General features: G+C 40.7%; 1 long non-coding RNA gene across 6 annotated transcripts in view; it reads left to right on the top strand.

Moving 5' to 3' along the window:
* The window catches only part of LOC135365430 (uncharacterized), a 105269-nt gene that overhangs the window by 55361 nt on the left and 34869 nt on the right, over positions 1-15039 (top strand). For all 6 annotated transcript variants that reach the window (XR_010413280.1, XR_010413278.1, XR_010413277.1 and 3 more), the window contains one exon: positions 4778-4925. This is a non-coding gene — a long non-coding RNA (uncharacterized LOC135365430). The remainder of the gene's footprint in view (positions 1-4777; positions 4926-15039) is intronic.

The raw sequence follows: 15039 nt of genomic DNA, 5'->3' as shown, positions 1-15039 counted from the left end.
CCCAATCAGTAATTTTTAAGAGCTCACTTATTTAAGAAAAAGTACACATATTGCAAGATAGCTAAAAACCATTACATTTCAAATCCACATATTGTTGGAAACATTGTTCCTACTAGCTAATAGATAATAAATGCTAACTATTAACTAAATAACATGTTTTTAAAATTTTTTTAAGATTTCATTTATTTATTTGACAGAGAGAGAGAGCACAAGCACAAGCACAAGGAGGGGGAGTGGCAGGCAGAGGGAGAGGGAGAAGCAGGCTCCCTGCTGAGCAAGGAGCCCAATGTGGGGCTCTTTCTCAGGACCCTGGGATCATGACCTGAGCCGAAGGCAGAAGCTTAACTGACTGAGCCACCCAGGCGCCCCCAATAACACATGTTTTCAAAAAATAGATTTCTATAGACTGAATGCTGTGTGCCTGTCCCACCAATTTCATGTATTAAATCCTAACACCCAGTGTGATGGTATTAAATCCTAACCCCCAGAATATCATCACACTGGGTGTTAGGAGGTGGGATCCTTAGAAGAGCTCTGCCCTCATGAATGGGATTAGTGCCTTTATGAAAGAAGTTCCAGAGAGCAGGAAAAAAAAAAAAAAAGAAGTTCCAGAGAGCATCCTTGTCCCTTCTGTCATATGAGGTTTTAGAGAGAAGATGGCCATCTATGAACCAGGAAACTGGCTCACCAGATACTGAATCTGCTGGCACCTTGATCTTGGACTTCCCAGACTCCAGAACTGTGAGAAATAAATTTCTGTTGTTGATAAGCCACCCAGTCTATGGTACTTTGTTATAACAGCCCAAACAGATTAAGATGCAGATGCATTGGAATATCTTCAGATTTGGCTAAGACTGTTAGAATTGTGAAGTCCTCATTCAATTCAAGCAGGGTTAAGAGGTGGGTGTAGTTGTATGGCAGAGAGATGGTGGAGGCCTCAGGTCTAGAAAGTTTTACTGGACCATCATCCTCTGCCTTGCCAGGTCTCAGCTTGGCTGCTCCATGGGAAGTGGCCTTCTGATTCTCTTTTTCCTCTTCTCAGGCTTATCCTGAGATAAGCCTGAGAAGCTTTTTCCTCTTCTCAGAACCAGGTTTATCTTAAGGAGTTTAGAATATTTTCAGGAGCCTGTTGGTATCCCATATTCTCTCTACCTCTGATGTCTATAACTCTTTTGCAACTAGAGACACATTTTTTTAAAATTCAGAATTGGAGACGTCTTTAAGATCTGTTGCTGGGATAACAGTGGCAGGAATTTCTTGCTCAGCCAGTGATCCTCAAAAGGTGGTCTTCAGATCTGCAGCACCAGCAGGACCTGCGGACATGTTAGCAATGCAAATTCTTGACCCCCATCTAGACCTCCTGAATTAGAAACTCTGAAGGCAGGCCCGACATGCTGAAATCTGAGAACCACTGTGCTAAACTGAACAAACAAATGACTAAGAACGGAGCTTTCCACACCTCCGAGTTACAACTTAATTGGAAGTGAAGTTGAGAGACCAAACAGAAGAGCCTTAGGGCCTTGGAGGAGCAGCTGTAGAAAGCACAGACACTGCATCAGTCGGTGGTCAATGGGAACCAGACCTGAAGGTTCGTCCTGTTCTTGGCTGCCCGGTGGACTGGTATAGAAGCCAACATTGACGCAGTTTGTTAAGTGCTTAATTACCTTGTTGAATGACTGGCTAAGCACTGATGACCTACTATGTGTGGGGCATGAGGGACAGCAATGGATAAGCTTTGATCCCTGCCCGCACACAGCTTGGAGTCTAGTGGGAAAAGCAAAGAAGTAACCCAACAGTTGCCCTCACTGTGACTCCCATGACAGTGTGGTAGATGCTAGGGAAGCTGATGAAGGGTGCCTATGCCCGACTTGGGGGGTCGGGAAAGGTCTTGAAACTTAGAGCATGAATAGGAGTGTATCGCGCGAAGGGAGTGGGGCCTGGGGTACAGAATTCACTGAGTTTTCTTTCTTAATAAAGAAGCTCTGTCTCCAGATGATTTATCAATCTCTACCATCCCACGCAGTACGTAAAAAAATGCCCAAGATGTTTCCCAACCCCTTGAGAAGTGAAATATAATGTACATAATAAATAAGACAGCTTCTGATTTATTTGGGCCCTTGAGGCCCTCATTTTGGCCTGATAACACTTCACTAGGTTACTCACACTACAGATTTAGATTAGAAGTTATATAGGAAATTATACCCATCAAAATTGGAAAATGTGATAAAAAGTATTACAGGATCATTTTGCATGGAACTTACAAATCATTGTTTGTTTGATCAGTGTTTCAAGAAATAAATGGTAGTATCCTGAATTTATCAAAGGAGATTTTTGTTGTGCCTCTTTTTGACATTTTCACTGAGCATCTATTAGATGGTGATAATGGGAGATGAAACAAGTTGGTAATTAAAAATTAATAGTACTATCAATAAGGAATAAGGCCCAGTGTTCCTTCTAGTTCACTCCACATAGCTTCTTTCAGGGTAAGTTACCCCGAAGAGGGGTTTCCTTCAGTGTACATCCTCCAAGGCAGTACCCTCAGCCATCGGAACACTTGGCTCTAGATCTGTCGGTCTCAAATCTATCAGACCCAACACCCATTTCTATTGTAAATACTTTGATTATCCTAAATGAAACATTTATAATGTAACTACTTTCTCTGTATCCAACTTTTATATTTCCATTAGTGTATTACATTATGCTGATTTTTATAATTGCATGTAGGGAGATTTTCTTGATACATGTCAGTATTGCAGTAGGGCTCAATTGCACTAGAAGACATAATGGAATTGTCTGTAAGAATATTTTTGTAGAATCATCTTGAATGCTACAGATACAAATGCAGATTGATAGTTAGGCTACTTTTTCATATTATGACCAACTTAGTAAAATCCAAACAAAACAATGTGTAATAGTTCCTTGATTTATGTGGTAGTTGCATTCTTGGAAATTTTATGAATATTAAAACCATACACAAATTTTCTCTCTTCCTTCCTTCCTTCCTTCCTTCCTTCCTTCCTTCCTTCCTTCCTTCCTTCCTCCCTTCCTCCTTTCCTCCCTCCCTCCTCCTTTCTTCCTTTCTCTCTCTTTCTCTCTGAGAAGCTCCCATGTAATAAGCAGTTTGATTGAGAGGCCTACATGACAAACACCCATGTGAGTGAGACTGTTACGTGGGACCATCAGCCCCAGTCAAGCCCCCAGGAGATGGCCGGCCTGGCTGACACTTTGACCACAACCTCATGAGAGACCCTGAGCCAGAATAACTCAACTCAGCTGTTTCTGGATTCCTGGTCCTCAGAAATTATGAGATGGTACATATTTGTTGCTTTAAGCTGCTAAGTTTGGGGGGTAATTTGTTACACAGCAATAGATAGCGAGTATAGATTGTAGTACCTGGAAGTGGGGTGCTACCAAACAAATACCTAAAATTGAAGAGTGGCTTTGGAACTGGGCAGGGGATGGTAGCTGGAAGGATTTTAAAGAGTGCCTTAGTGAAAGCCTAAATAGTCTTCAACAGACTGTTAGTTGAATTTTGGACTTTGAGCAGGTTGCTGGTTGGGGTTTAAAAGAAAGCGAGGAAAATCTTATTGAAAAAGGAGGACGGGGTGCCTGGGAAGCACAGTCAGTTGAGCATCTGACCCTTGGTTTCAGCTCAGATCATGATCTCAGGGTCCTGGGATTGAGCCTTACTCCAGGCTCTGAGCTCAGCTTTAGCATTCTCTCTCCCTCTCCCTCTGCCCCTCCCTTGGCTTGCACATGCTATCTCTCAAATAATAAATAAATCTTAAAAAAAAAGAAAAAGGAGGACAGAGAATCCTTCTTATGCAGGGGCAGAGAGTTTAGCAACATTGTTATCTTCAGTAGTGTGGAAGATAGCAAATGTACCTAAAGAAGTGGGTGATCTAGCTAAGGAGATTTCCAGCCAGAGTGCTGAAGGTGCCACTGGTTTCTCAGAGCTCTTTATAACAACATGCAATAAGAGAGAGATACACTTAAGGAAGAAATGGTAAGCAAAAGGAGCCAGGACTTATTAGTTTTAAGAATGTCGGTCTCTACCTGTGACAAACAATGCTAAAAGGAAGAAATGTCTTTAGAGCGAAGGTTAAATCTAGGACACAATCAGGGGAACATGGTCTAAAAATGAAGCTGAGAAAGATCAAAAGTTGTGCCCTGGAGTACCAATTTAGTCACATAAAAGGTCCTAATGTTGATAAGGGTGTAGCTCACAGATCCTCTCAAGCAAACAATTGGGCCCTCAGCAGAATCCCTAGGTAGAGAAGAGGTTATCTCAAGGAGATTTGTGGGTGTGACTTTTGTCTAATAGAATGGATCTGATAAAATTTGTAAGGGATTCACAAAACTTCTAAAAAGAATAATATCAGCAGAAACATTGCCAATTAGAACTCAAAGGGACAGAAAAAGTATGAAATGAAAAAAGGCCTTTGTACCTCCCCCCTTTGTACAACCCCCACCACACACATTCTACTGTAAGTTTGGAAAATTATTCACCTGTTTACAGGTACTAATTTTCAGGACAAAAAAAAAAGGGGGGATGGCTCAGGAGGTGTAGCCAAGAGCCCTGGAGAAAAACACCTGGGTAGGAACAACGCTGAGTCCTAAGGAACTTCCAACATTCACCTGGCTGGATTTCAGAGTAGCTATGACTCCTCCCATTTCCTCCCTTTTGGAATAGGACATAATGCCTGTGTTGTTTACCCTACATGTGTTCTACCATTGTATGCTAGCTGTGGGGAGGACAGCTAACTTTTCTCTTTAGTTTTCTGGTTTTTAGATTAAGCGGGACCATACTAAAGGAACTATACCCAAGGAGCCTTCTGTGAACCTGGACCTGACTTAGATGACATGATTCTGGATTTTGAGCTGATGTTGTAATGGAAAGAAGATTTTAGAAGTCTTGGGATGGGGTGAGTACACACATGTGGGGGGAACATGAATCACTGGGGCCCAGAGGGCAGACTGTGGTAGCCAGTGTCCAAGGCAGTCCCCTGCTGGTATCCTGGTATACCTCCATAGAGTCTCCTTCCACACTGTGCCAGGATGCACCTGCAACATACCACTACTTCCAAGATTAGGTTATAAAAGACACTGTGGCTTCTCTTTCTCCCTCTCTCCTTTCATTACTCACTCTGAAGGAAGACAGCCACTGGGTAATGAACATTATCCCATATAATTAACACCCCAAGTGACAAGGAATGGAAGCCTGTTAACAACTAAATGAATAAGCTTGGAAGCAGATTCTCCAGCTCCAGTCAAGCCTTCAGAAGTCTGTAGCCCCAGCTGACAACTTGACTATAATCTCATGAGTCAGAACTATCCAACTAAGCCATTCCTGGATTCCTGACCCTAGAAACTGTGTAAGATAATAAATGTTAAGTTCTTAAATTTGGGGGTAATTTAAAATGCAACAATAGATCATTAATATGCAGCTCCAATGCATTCATCGTACTTTTACCACATACCATAAGCTCTCACAGAAGAGCAATTTTTTAAATTTGCATGGATAGTTTATATTTTCAGAACAAGTCCTTCATGCATGAAGGAGCAAAGAAGGCTCTTCCTTTTCCTTCAATATAATCCTTTTGATAGGAGTGAAAACTTGAATCTGGCAGAAATCCTAATAGATATTATTCACACTTTTTCTTTATTTTAGACAGCTCTAAATGGATGAAATCAACCTGAGAATTTTCTTGGATTTAATTTAGAATCAATACCAGTTGAGTTTTCATGCAACTTTTAAATTGGGCTGGCTTTAATCTTAGCAATATGAATATACTTGGAATTCTTCCAAATCTCTAAGCAATAATCTTACTCAGTTTCCTTTAGTTTCTTGAAAGACGAGGCTAGTAAGTTGGTGGAAATTCTATTCTTTTAAGGTTTAGTTTTTGTGGAGGTATCTTTAAAACACCCAAATGGGCTCCAGAGACAGGATAGGAGAGTGTCACTCATAACTTCTCTTTGTCTATGTTTTACCTATTTTTCTAAGTTCTTATGTGAATTTTGATATTGTATTTTGATCCTTAACTCTTGTAGAGAGTGGTGTTGAACACAATGAATTTTTTTTTTTTTAAGATTTTATTTATTTGACAGAGACACAGTGAGAGAGGGAACACAAGCAGGAGGAGTGGGAGAGGGAGAAGCAGGCCTCCCGCAGAGCAGAGAGCCCGATGCTGGGCTCGATCCCAGGACCCTGGGACCATGATCAGAGCCGAAGGCAGACACCCAACGACTGAGCCACCCAGGCTCCCCCAACCAATGAATTTTTAAATGGTCCAGCTCTAACATTTGCGTTCTCCTTCCACAAAGCCCATACGCAGCAATCAAAATCCACCTTCACCTCATGAGTGATGTTCACCCTCAAGTTCCTACACATTTCACATTCTTCTTCTACCTACAACTAGTTTGTCCAATCAACTGGACATTTGCTTTTCTTCTCCCTTTTTGGAAAACAGGCTGCTCCTGTGTTTTCAAGCCCTGCTATCTGGAGCATGTGAAAGCTTGTTCTCAGACTCCTTGCAAGTGAGACACTCTCTCTGAGGATCCAAGTCTGGAAGCACTTTATGAGCAACAATTGGAGATCTGTCTGTTCTGTTAGTGCATTCCATGGGAGTCTGGGAAGAAAAGCTCTGTGCAGGCCACTTTTTCATGGACAGCATGGATGGCACTAAATGTCATTTCATTTATTAACATTAAATGCCTGGTGACCAACTGCATTTGGAAAAATAAGGACAGAGTGAGGAAAAACCTCACTTAGGTTTGATTAACAACGTAAATGACTTTAAAGATCCTTTACTTGGTCAAAATCTTTTCTCCCTCATAGTTCATACATTTTCATTATGAACCCCCAAAGGGCCAAATTTTTACAACAAAACTATGAATGCTTTCAGGATATAATCCTGCAAATTCTCTCTTCTTAGCAACTTCCAACTATAGAATGCAGCATTGTTAACTATAGTCACCATGCTGGATCTCACATCTCCAGGACTTCATGATCTTATAAGAGGAAGTTTGTACCTTTTGACCTCCTTCACTCATTCCCCCTATTCCATATTACCCCCTTGCAATTCTTTCCTGAGTGTTTTTACATTTTTTTAAAAAATTAAAATATAGGCAATATATGATGATAAAGTCAATATGTGACACTCCCAGGCATGAATAAATCCTTTGCCATTTCTTTTTTTTTTTTAAGATTTTTTAAAAAATTTATTTATTTGAGAGAGAAAGAATGAGACAGAGAGAGAGCATGAGAGGGAGGAGGGTCAGAGGGAGAAGCAGACTCCCCACTGAGCAGGGAGCCTGATGCGGGACTTGATCCCGGGACTTCAGGATCATGACTTGAGCCGAAGGCAGTCGCTTAACCAACTGAGTCACCCAGGTGCCCAGTCCTTTGCCATTTCTTAATATTTGAGCCTCATCCCTGCCTTTATTTTCTTTTTCCTACTTTCTTCATCCTATATTCTTCTCTTTTTCTCCTTTCTTTTCTAGACTAGGCTGCCCTCCTGAAAACGACCCTCAGTGAGATCGGGCACTGGGTGCAGTCTGCGGGATGCCCCGGGTCAGAAGGGGCTGAACAGGAAGGGAGGCATCGTTAAACAGGCAGTTCTCAGGCCCACAGTGGGGGCAGACGGGGCGTGAGTCTGAGAAGTCTCACAGGGAAGTAGCTTGCTCCTGGGTCTCAGGAGAGCTACCATGAGCTGCCATGAAGGAAGATCCAGGGCTCTACTGTCGGTTCAACACTGTGTTTTTAAACTCTCCTCAAGTCTGACTACGTGTATATGAAAAAGCCATATTGGATAGAGATGAAAGGACTCTTAAAGTTTCTGACCAGGTTCTCTGCATACCCTTCCTCTGCCAGAAGAATTTGCAGTGAACCCCTTTGGGGTTGCCCTCCACCAAGCTTTTGCAACCAAAAGCCATGAGGAGGGCACAGGGGTGACAGGATGGATACTGAGGCCCTGGTCACTGGACTCTGAAGTTGGGAATTCCTCTGAGGAGATATGTCAGGCCCTGGCTTACCATAGACTGGCAGTGGGATACCTGGAAAAGCCACTGGTGGGCCCTCAGGACTGCTTCTCAGCATACCAGATACTAACCTGAGTTACCATCACTAGAAGCAGAAACTTCCACTTTTCTGAACTTTGCTCAGTTTGTAATAGTCAAGACAATGGGTCAGGGTGTGGCTCCATCTGGAGTTTGAGCTGCAGACCGGAGGAAGGAACAATGAAAGGCTGCTTGTGTTTCTGTGGTTTGGCTTAGCTGGAGAGGAGCCTGTGGGATAATGGCTGAGTGCTCGTGTCAGAATCTCTGCTGTTGGCCTGGTTGCTTCTGAAGCTGCCTCACTGAGCCGTGGTGGGTAGACAATCGAAGCTGGTCCTTGGACAATAATAGCCACTGTTTCTTCAGTGCCTCTCATGGGCTGGACGACATTAGGTGCTTTACACACATAATCTTAACAATCTAGAGAGTCAGGTAGTATTCCCATTTGTGAAATAAAATGTCGGGCAGTCCAGAGAAATTTAGTGGTTCAACATCAGGTTGAACATCTACTAAGTGGTCAACATTTCAACACTAGTATACAGTTATTTTTGCTACAATGTCATATGCATCCCTAAAAACCCTTGCAGTTGGCAAAATAGTGAACCAAAAATAATAGGGTTTATGGGAGAAATGGGGTTGGTGCTAGAAAACTTTATTGTTAGAAACTCTAACCCCAATAACAGTACAAACAGAAATACTAGCCCATCTGAATGCCCTTCAGTGGTTGCAACTAGCATTACAGCTAGGACACAGGTCCTTTTTACAGCCTTAACATCCTAGGGCTCAGACTTCTGCCTAGCTACCCTGCTTGACCTCAGGGCATTCACTGCCAGTAGAGAATGTTTGCATCAGCACTGGAAATCTGATCCGGGTTTGAATACAGAGGGGTGCATCTCTGATGCATCTTCATCTGCACCTGCGAATCTACCAGAGACTTTGCTATAATGGAAAACTTAGGTGGCTGGTTTAGTGGCTTTAAGAACCACTACTTCATTGAAGGTCCTCATGTGTAGACACACAGGTTTTTTCCTGAAGTCTTCATATATTTCTTTCTTTTTTTTTTTTTTTTAAGATTTTATTTATTTATTTGACAGAGAGACACGGCGAGAGAGGGAACACAAGCAGGGGGAGTGGGAGAGGGAGAAGCAGGCTTCCCGCAGAGCAGGGAGCCCGATGCGGGGCTCGATCCCAGGACCCTGGGATCATGACCTGAGCTGAAGGCAGACGCCTAACGACTGAGCCACCCAGGCGCCCCGAAGTCTTCATATATTTCTAGGACCTTCTCCCTAAATGTAAGAAAACTTACTCTGACTGCAAAAATCATGTATTCAGTGACATAACTTCTGACTCAAATTTTTCTCTCCCCCAAATTCCTGGTCACTTATGAGGTACATTGCACCAAACGAACCAAGTGCTATTTTGGATCAGAAAATCCCATTTCAAAGCCCATGCAAATTTCTCCCCTGCTTTAGAGAGGCCTCACTGGACTTGAGGAAAGTTTATACTGGCTGGAGCATTTCTGACTGATAAGGTCTGTTTTTTTCTCCTCATATAATCACGACATCATGATCAGACCTAACAAAATTAACAGTGGTTTCTTAATTTCACCTAATATCCAGCCCATATTAAAATTTTTTGGTAGTCTCAAATGCTGTTTATAGTTGGTTTGTTCATATTAGGATCCAAACAAGGCCCATTTATTGCATTTGTTTGTTACATCTATTACGTCTTTTGTACTCCTCCTGCCCCCTTTAAATACAGTTCATTTATTAGAGAAACCAGTCCTTTGTATTATGGAGAATTCCACATTTTGAGTTTGGTGGATTGCTTTCTCATGGTGTTGGGGAGTTCCTCTATTCTCTATTTTTATTACTGTAAACTGGTTGTTAGATCTTGAGGCATGATTTAGATTTGGTTTCCATTTAATCGGTAAAAGTATTTCAAAAATGGGTTTTTATAGTTCCTGTTGCCTTGTATCTTGAAGTGCAATGCTGAGGCCTAACTCAGTGATGCTGAGCTAGACCACTGTATTAGGTGGTAGCAACTGGATCTCTCTGTTATCAAGTCCCCAGCAACTTGGCACTTATTGACTGATCAGCCATTAATCATTTCTTAGATCTACTGTTGCCCCAAGATTGGAAAATGGTGATTTTCTAGGTCTGTTATTCCTTCTGTATTTTTATGAAGAACTTGACCTCATCAACTCTTGGATAAGCTGAAACATAGCTGGTTCAGGAAAGGTGGAGTCTTGATTCTTTTTTTTGTATCAATTTTTGATGTAGAGTCGGTACCTTAGCAGATTCAGATAGTGACCAGTCTTTCCCTGAGAGTCATCGTAAATTACTGAATTTTTATATATTGATATTGTAAACACTGATGTCATTCTTTTTTGCTCAAATTGCCCCAACTTTGCCAGCAGATGTCTTTTCAGCTTAGTTACTGTGTACTGTTGACGTGACCTCTTTAGCGTCTGATTGTTTCCTTGTTTTCTGGCACAAAAACATGTCTGACTCATTTTGTAAATGTCCTCATGTGGACCTGAAATCAACTATTTCTCAAAAGGAATGACTTTTAATAGAAAATAGTACTTAAAGATCACAATTTGGTCATTAAAGAGAATTTAACTATTAAACAAGAGCTGAATGCAATCAGACATAAGTTTTCTAATTATGCACTAACATTTATAAAACTTTGTATTGTAATCTCTTCAAGAGAAAATATCCTTATTGCAAATTTAAACTTGGTTGTTTGACTCCATTTGCATTATGAAAAAACATTTTCTGTTCTTTGATAACATGAGTCTTAGGAATACAATTCAGTTTACTCAAATTGGTAGAGAAGTGGACTCGTAGCAAATATTAGGAAACTACCCCAAGTATTTCAAAATGTCCAATTACAAAGTTTTGGACTCAGAAGTTATGCTTCAAATTTTAGTTTTGTTTTTGAGTTTAAAAGAATAAACCTTAACACACATTTGCTCAGTTTTTGGTTGGGACGTTGATATATTTTCCATTTTATAGATTATTGTAGCTTAAGAATATTTTGTTTTTGTCCTTGGTTGAAAAATCTGTTCATTTTATTTGTGGCAGTCATTTGCAATTCTTCAAATTAGCACATGAAAAAAAATCCAACTCCAACTTTATTAGTAACCAAATGATATGCAAATTAAAACAAGAGCATTTTTGTTACAACAAATTAACAAAGACTTAAAAAATTATATTGTGTTCCAGGGAGATTTAAATGACAATCTCACTTTTTAGGCTGGCTCTGCTATTGTGATTCCAAGATTTGTTTTTTTTTCTACTTGGGGTGTCTTCTATTTACTCCCCCAAGTATCAGAACTCCCTACTCCCTAACCTCCCCCAAGCCCTCTCTTCTGACCTGGGAGACTTGTAGAGACAACAAATATACTCTGCACAGAATTCAAGGTTCCACTAATTCTTTCTGTAAAGGGCTAGATAGTAAATATTTTTGCCTTTGTTTGCTAGGCAACAAAATAATCAAGATGCTATGAAGTTACTTACATAATCATTTGAAATGTAACCATTAAAACTATAAAAACCATTTTTACTTTGTAGGACTCTACAAAAACAGGTAGCAGTTCAGACCTGGCCCATGGGCCACAGTTTGCCAACCCCTGGCTAGATCCTCCTGTAAGGAAGAACATGCTGCCCAGCTGTGGGGAGTATTCTCTAATGGCCTTGAATGGTTAGCTTCATCACAGTCCCCCTCAACCCTGAGCCCAGCTTGTACTATTCGTGCACAGCCTCCAGTCAATGACTGAGCAGGGTCTAGCCTCCTATTGTCAGCCAGCAAGGGAAAGGGACCTAGCTGCAAAGAACGGAGGTCTGCCAATAACCTGGATGTATTAGGAAGTGGATCCTTCCAGAGGGCCTGCAAATTAAGAGCCCAGCTGCCACCTTGAGGGGGACCTTATGAGATCCTGAGCAGAGAACCAGCTGAACTCACCCAGACTTCTGAATTACAGAACTATGTGATAATAATTGGGTGCTATTTTAAGCCACAAGGTTTCTGGTAATTTTGTTATCCAACAATAGAAAATGAATACACTGGGAATTTTTGTTTGCAGGGGACAACAACCCATGTGACACAGAGCAGATGGGAAAGAGAGAATAGATCTGAGAGCAAAGAAGTCAGTGACCAGACAAACCATATCACAATTTTTTTTTAGTACATCCTATAGCTTAGAGGCTTTTGGCAAATATGAATTATTCTGTTTTCTCAATAACTATAAAGATTTCATCAACTATTGAATGAGGCTTTATTTATGATGACAACAGGAATGTTAGACATCTCACTTGATTATTGTTAGTCTTATTGGAAAAGGACTTTATTAATTGATGATGGCCATATAAGCCTTCCCCCCACCCCAAACTGGTTTTCTCCATTTACTTTGATGTTTGTAATTGAGAAACAGCTACTAAGAGGTGGAGGCTGCCCAGAAAAGTCCAGGGCCATGCAGATGAACAGCACTGAGTATTCCCTACCGAAAGTGACCAGCTGCTGTTACCCACCGCAAATACCTGTGACAGCACAGAGGGAGTGATGGAGACAACCAGAGGTGCATTTAAGTAGAACAAAAGCCAGCCCCCTAATGATCACTTATAAAAATCCAAACAGAACCGAGAAATCTCATTGCCTAGCTTTTAAAAATCCATTATTTCTTCCAGACAGAAGCACTTAGGGGAGCAAAATGGCTTATTTTGGTATACATGTAGAGAAAGCAATGTAACAATAGAGCAAAGCTTCAAGATCTTCTGATCAAAGACTTGTGAAACTAATAGCTAACACAGAAAAGAGATAATAGCCCTTTTGAATGCATTTTGAGTGCTCCTATGAGATGTGCAATCTAATTGGGGTGTAATTGCCAGCTACTGATAATGGTTTCTTCCCTCTGGTTTGTGTTATCTGAGGTCTGCATCTCTTAGGACTAGAACTGTATGGATGATCAGGACTAGCCAGGATACCTCTGCAACGTAACTGAAGGTAAGAAGGCAGATGGTGTAGCATTCAGTTTCCCTGATAACCAGTTCAAGCTTAATTATACAGAATTCTGAGGTCTCATTAATGAAACACAATATAGAGAATTTATACTAGAAATCATATTCATCAATTGCCTGATTTCAGAGTAAGGAACTGAAGGGGGAAAAACTTAGAGCGTATTCTGCTTTTATTGTAGCAACTGTCGTCAGGAAAAAGAAATAGTCCTTGTCATCAAAGTAAAGCTCTTATTTACAGAAGAACATTAGCAATGAATGTAGAAATAATGATAGAAATAGAAAATAATAAGTTTACAAGACATAATGAAATAATTAATCCAGACACAGACCAATAATGAATGCTAAAACTGCTAGCAGAATGGGTGACAGAGCCCTAGACATTCACTTGGTACCAAAATATCACCCCCACAAATTACTTGCTAATAGCAAATGTGGGGAAAAAAACCCTTTTGAAATAGAGAAATATGGGTATCATCACTTGGTAATTAAACTTACTATCCAATTTTCCCACTATTAGTGATGACAATGCCTCATAAATTATACAGTGTTTATGATGGAAGTTGGATCTGAAGGCTTGATTAGATTCGCATTAAAGGAAATATGACACAGAGAAGAACAAATTAAATAACACTATGAGGAAACAATTGGACACATTCAGAATGTGGGACTTCTATGATAACTGGTCTCCTAAAAAAAGTCAATGGCAAGAAAAAAAGGAGGAGTAACTGGATTAAGAGACTAGTGAGGCAGAACCAAGTCCAACGTGGGACTTTTGATTGAATTTTGGTTTTTTAAATAAAGCTTTAAAAATACTCTGGACCAATGGTGAACATTTGAATATGGGTCATTCAAATATCAGGCAGGATCTTCACAGGAAACAGATGACAAACTCAAAAGAACTTAATCATGAAGTATTTAATGGCAATACTATTGAGAGGTGTGTTCAGGGCCAGACCAACTAACAAAGGATGCTGATGTACCTGGGATTAATACGGAAGCCTGATGTGATGCAGCCAAGGCCAGACCAGCAATCTGGCAGGGAGGAGCAGAGTAAAAGCCTCCCAGCTGCTCCCACCCTTCATCCCTTCCTGGTGCTTCCTGTTGGCCTCCAATGCCTGTGGGTGCTTGCTGTTGGCTGAACCCACCTGGGAACCTGGCTGTGACAGTCTCTCTCTGGGCTCTGAGCCCAAAAGAGAAGGTGGATAACAGGTGGGGAGAAAAGGGACAATAAAGCACAGTTGGCTGGTAGAGTAGATTAGGGAATTTTTGTTAATTGCTAGGTATGATGTTGATAATGGTGTTGTGCTTATATAAGAGAATGTCCTTAGGTTTTTTTTGTTTTCTGTTTTTTGAAATGCATGTTAAAGTATTAAGGGATGAGATGTCATGATGATGTTTTATTTTGGGAAATGGTTCAGGCAAACATGTAGGTAGATGGATGGATAGAAAGAAAGAAAGAAAGAAAGAAAGAAAGAAAGAAAGAAAGAATGCTTGAAGCAAATATGGAAACAAGCTTGTAGGATTTTCTTCTTTAATGCTAGCTGCCTTGTATACTCAGGTGCTAATTTTGTCACTCCTGAAGAAAAAGTCTTTTTTTTACCTCTTCTTCAACCCAGGATCTGGCACATGAAGGATGCCAAAAATTGAATTGTGACCCATATATCCCTTTCTCAGTGTATTTGCTGGCTACCCTATACATACTATTACAAATTAATTTATAATGTTGTTATAGTTTGTCTCGCAAGCTGTGAGTCCCCTGATAGTAAGGGCTTTGTCTTAGTCATTCTTGAGCACTACTGTGTGTCTCATAATAACCTATAAAATATGTCATGATTCAGTTCTATTGCTCACAAAAGAAATGCTGTAAGAGGTAACAAGATTGAGAGACTAGAAAAAATAGGAACAAAGGTTATATCAGGTGGTAGAGCCTTGCTACAGACTTCGTTGTGTCCTCCCCAAATTC

Source organism: Mirounga angustirostris, unplaced genomic scaffold (assembly GCF_029215605.1).
Source record: "Mirounga angustirostris isolate CCGP_5_RB_7025 unplaced genomic scaffold, mMirAng1.0.hap1 SCAF_7, whole genome shotgun sequence".
Taxonomy (NCBI): domain Eukaryota; kingdom Metazoa; phylum Chordata; class Mammalia; order Carnivora; family Phocidae; genus Mirounga; species Mirounga angustirostris.
Note: the sequence above shows the minus strand (reverse complement) of the source record. Positions and strands in the feature narration are given on the sequence as shown.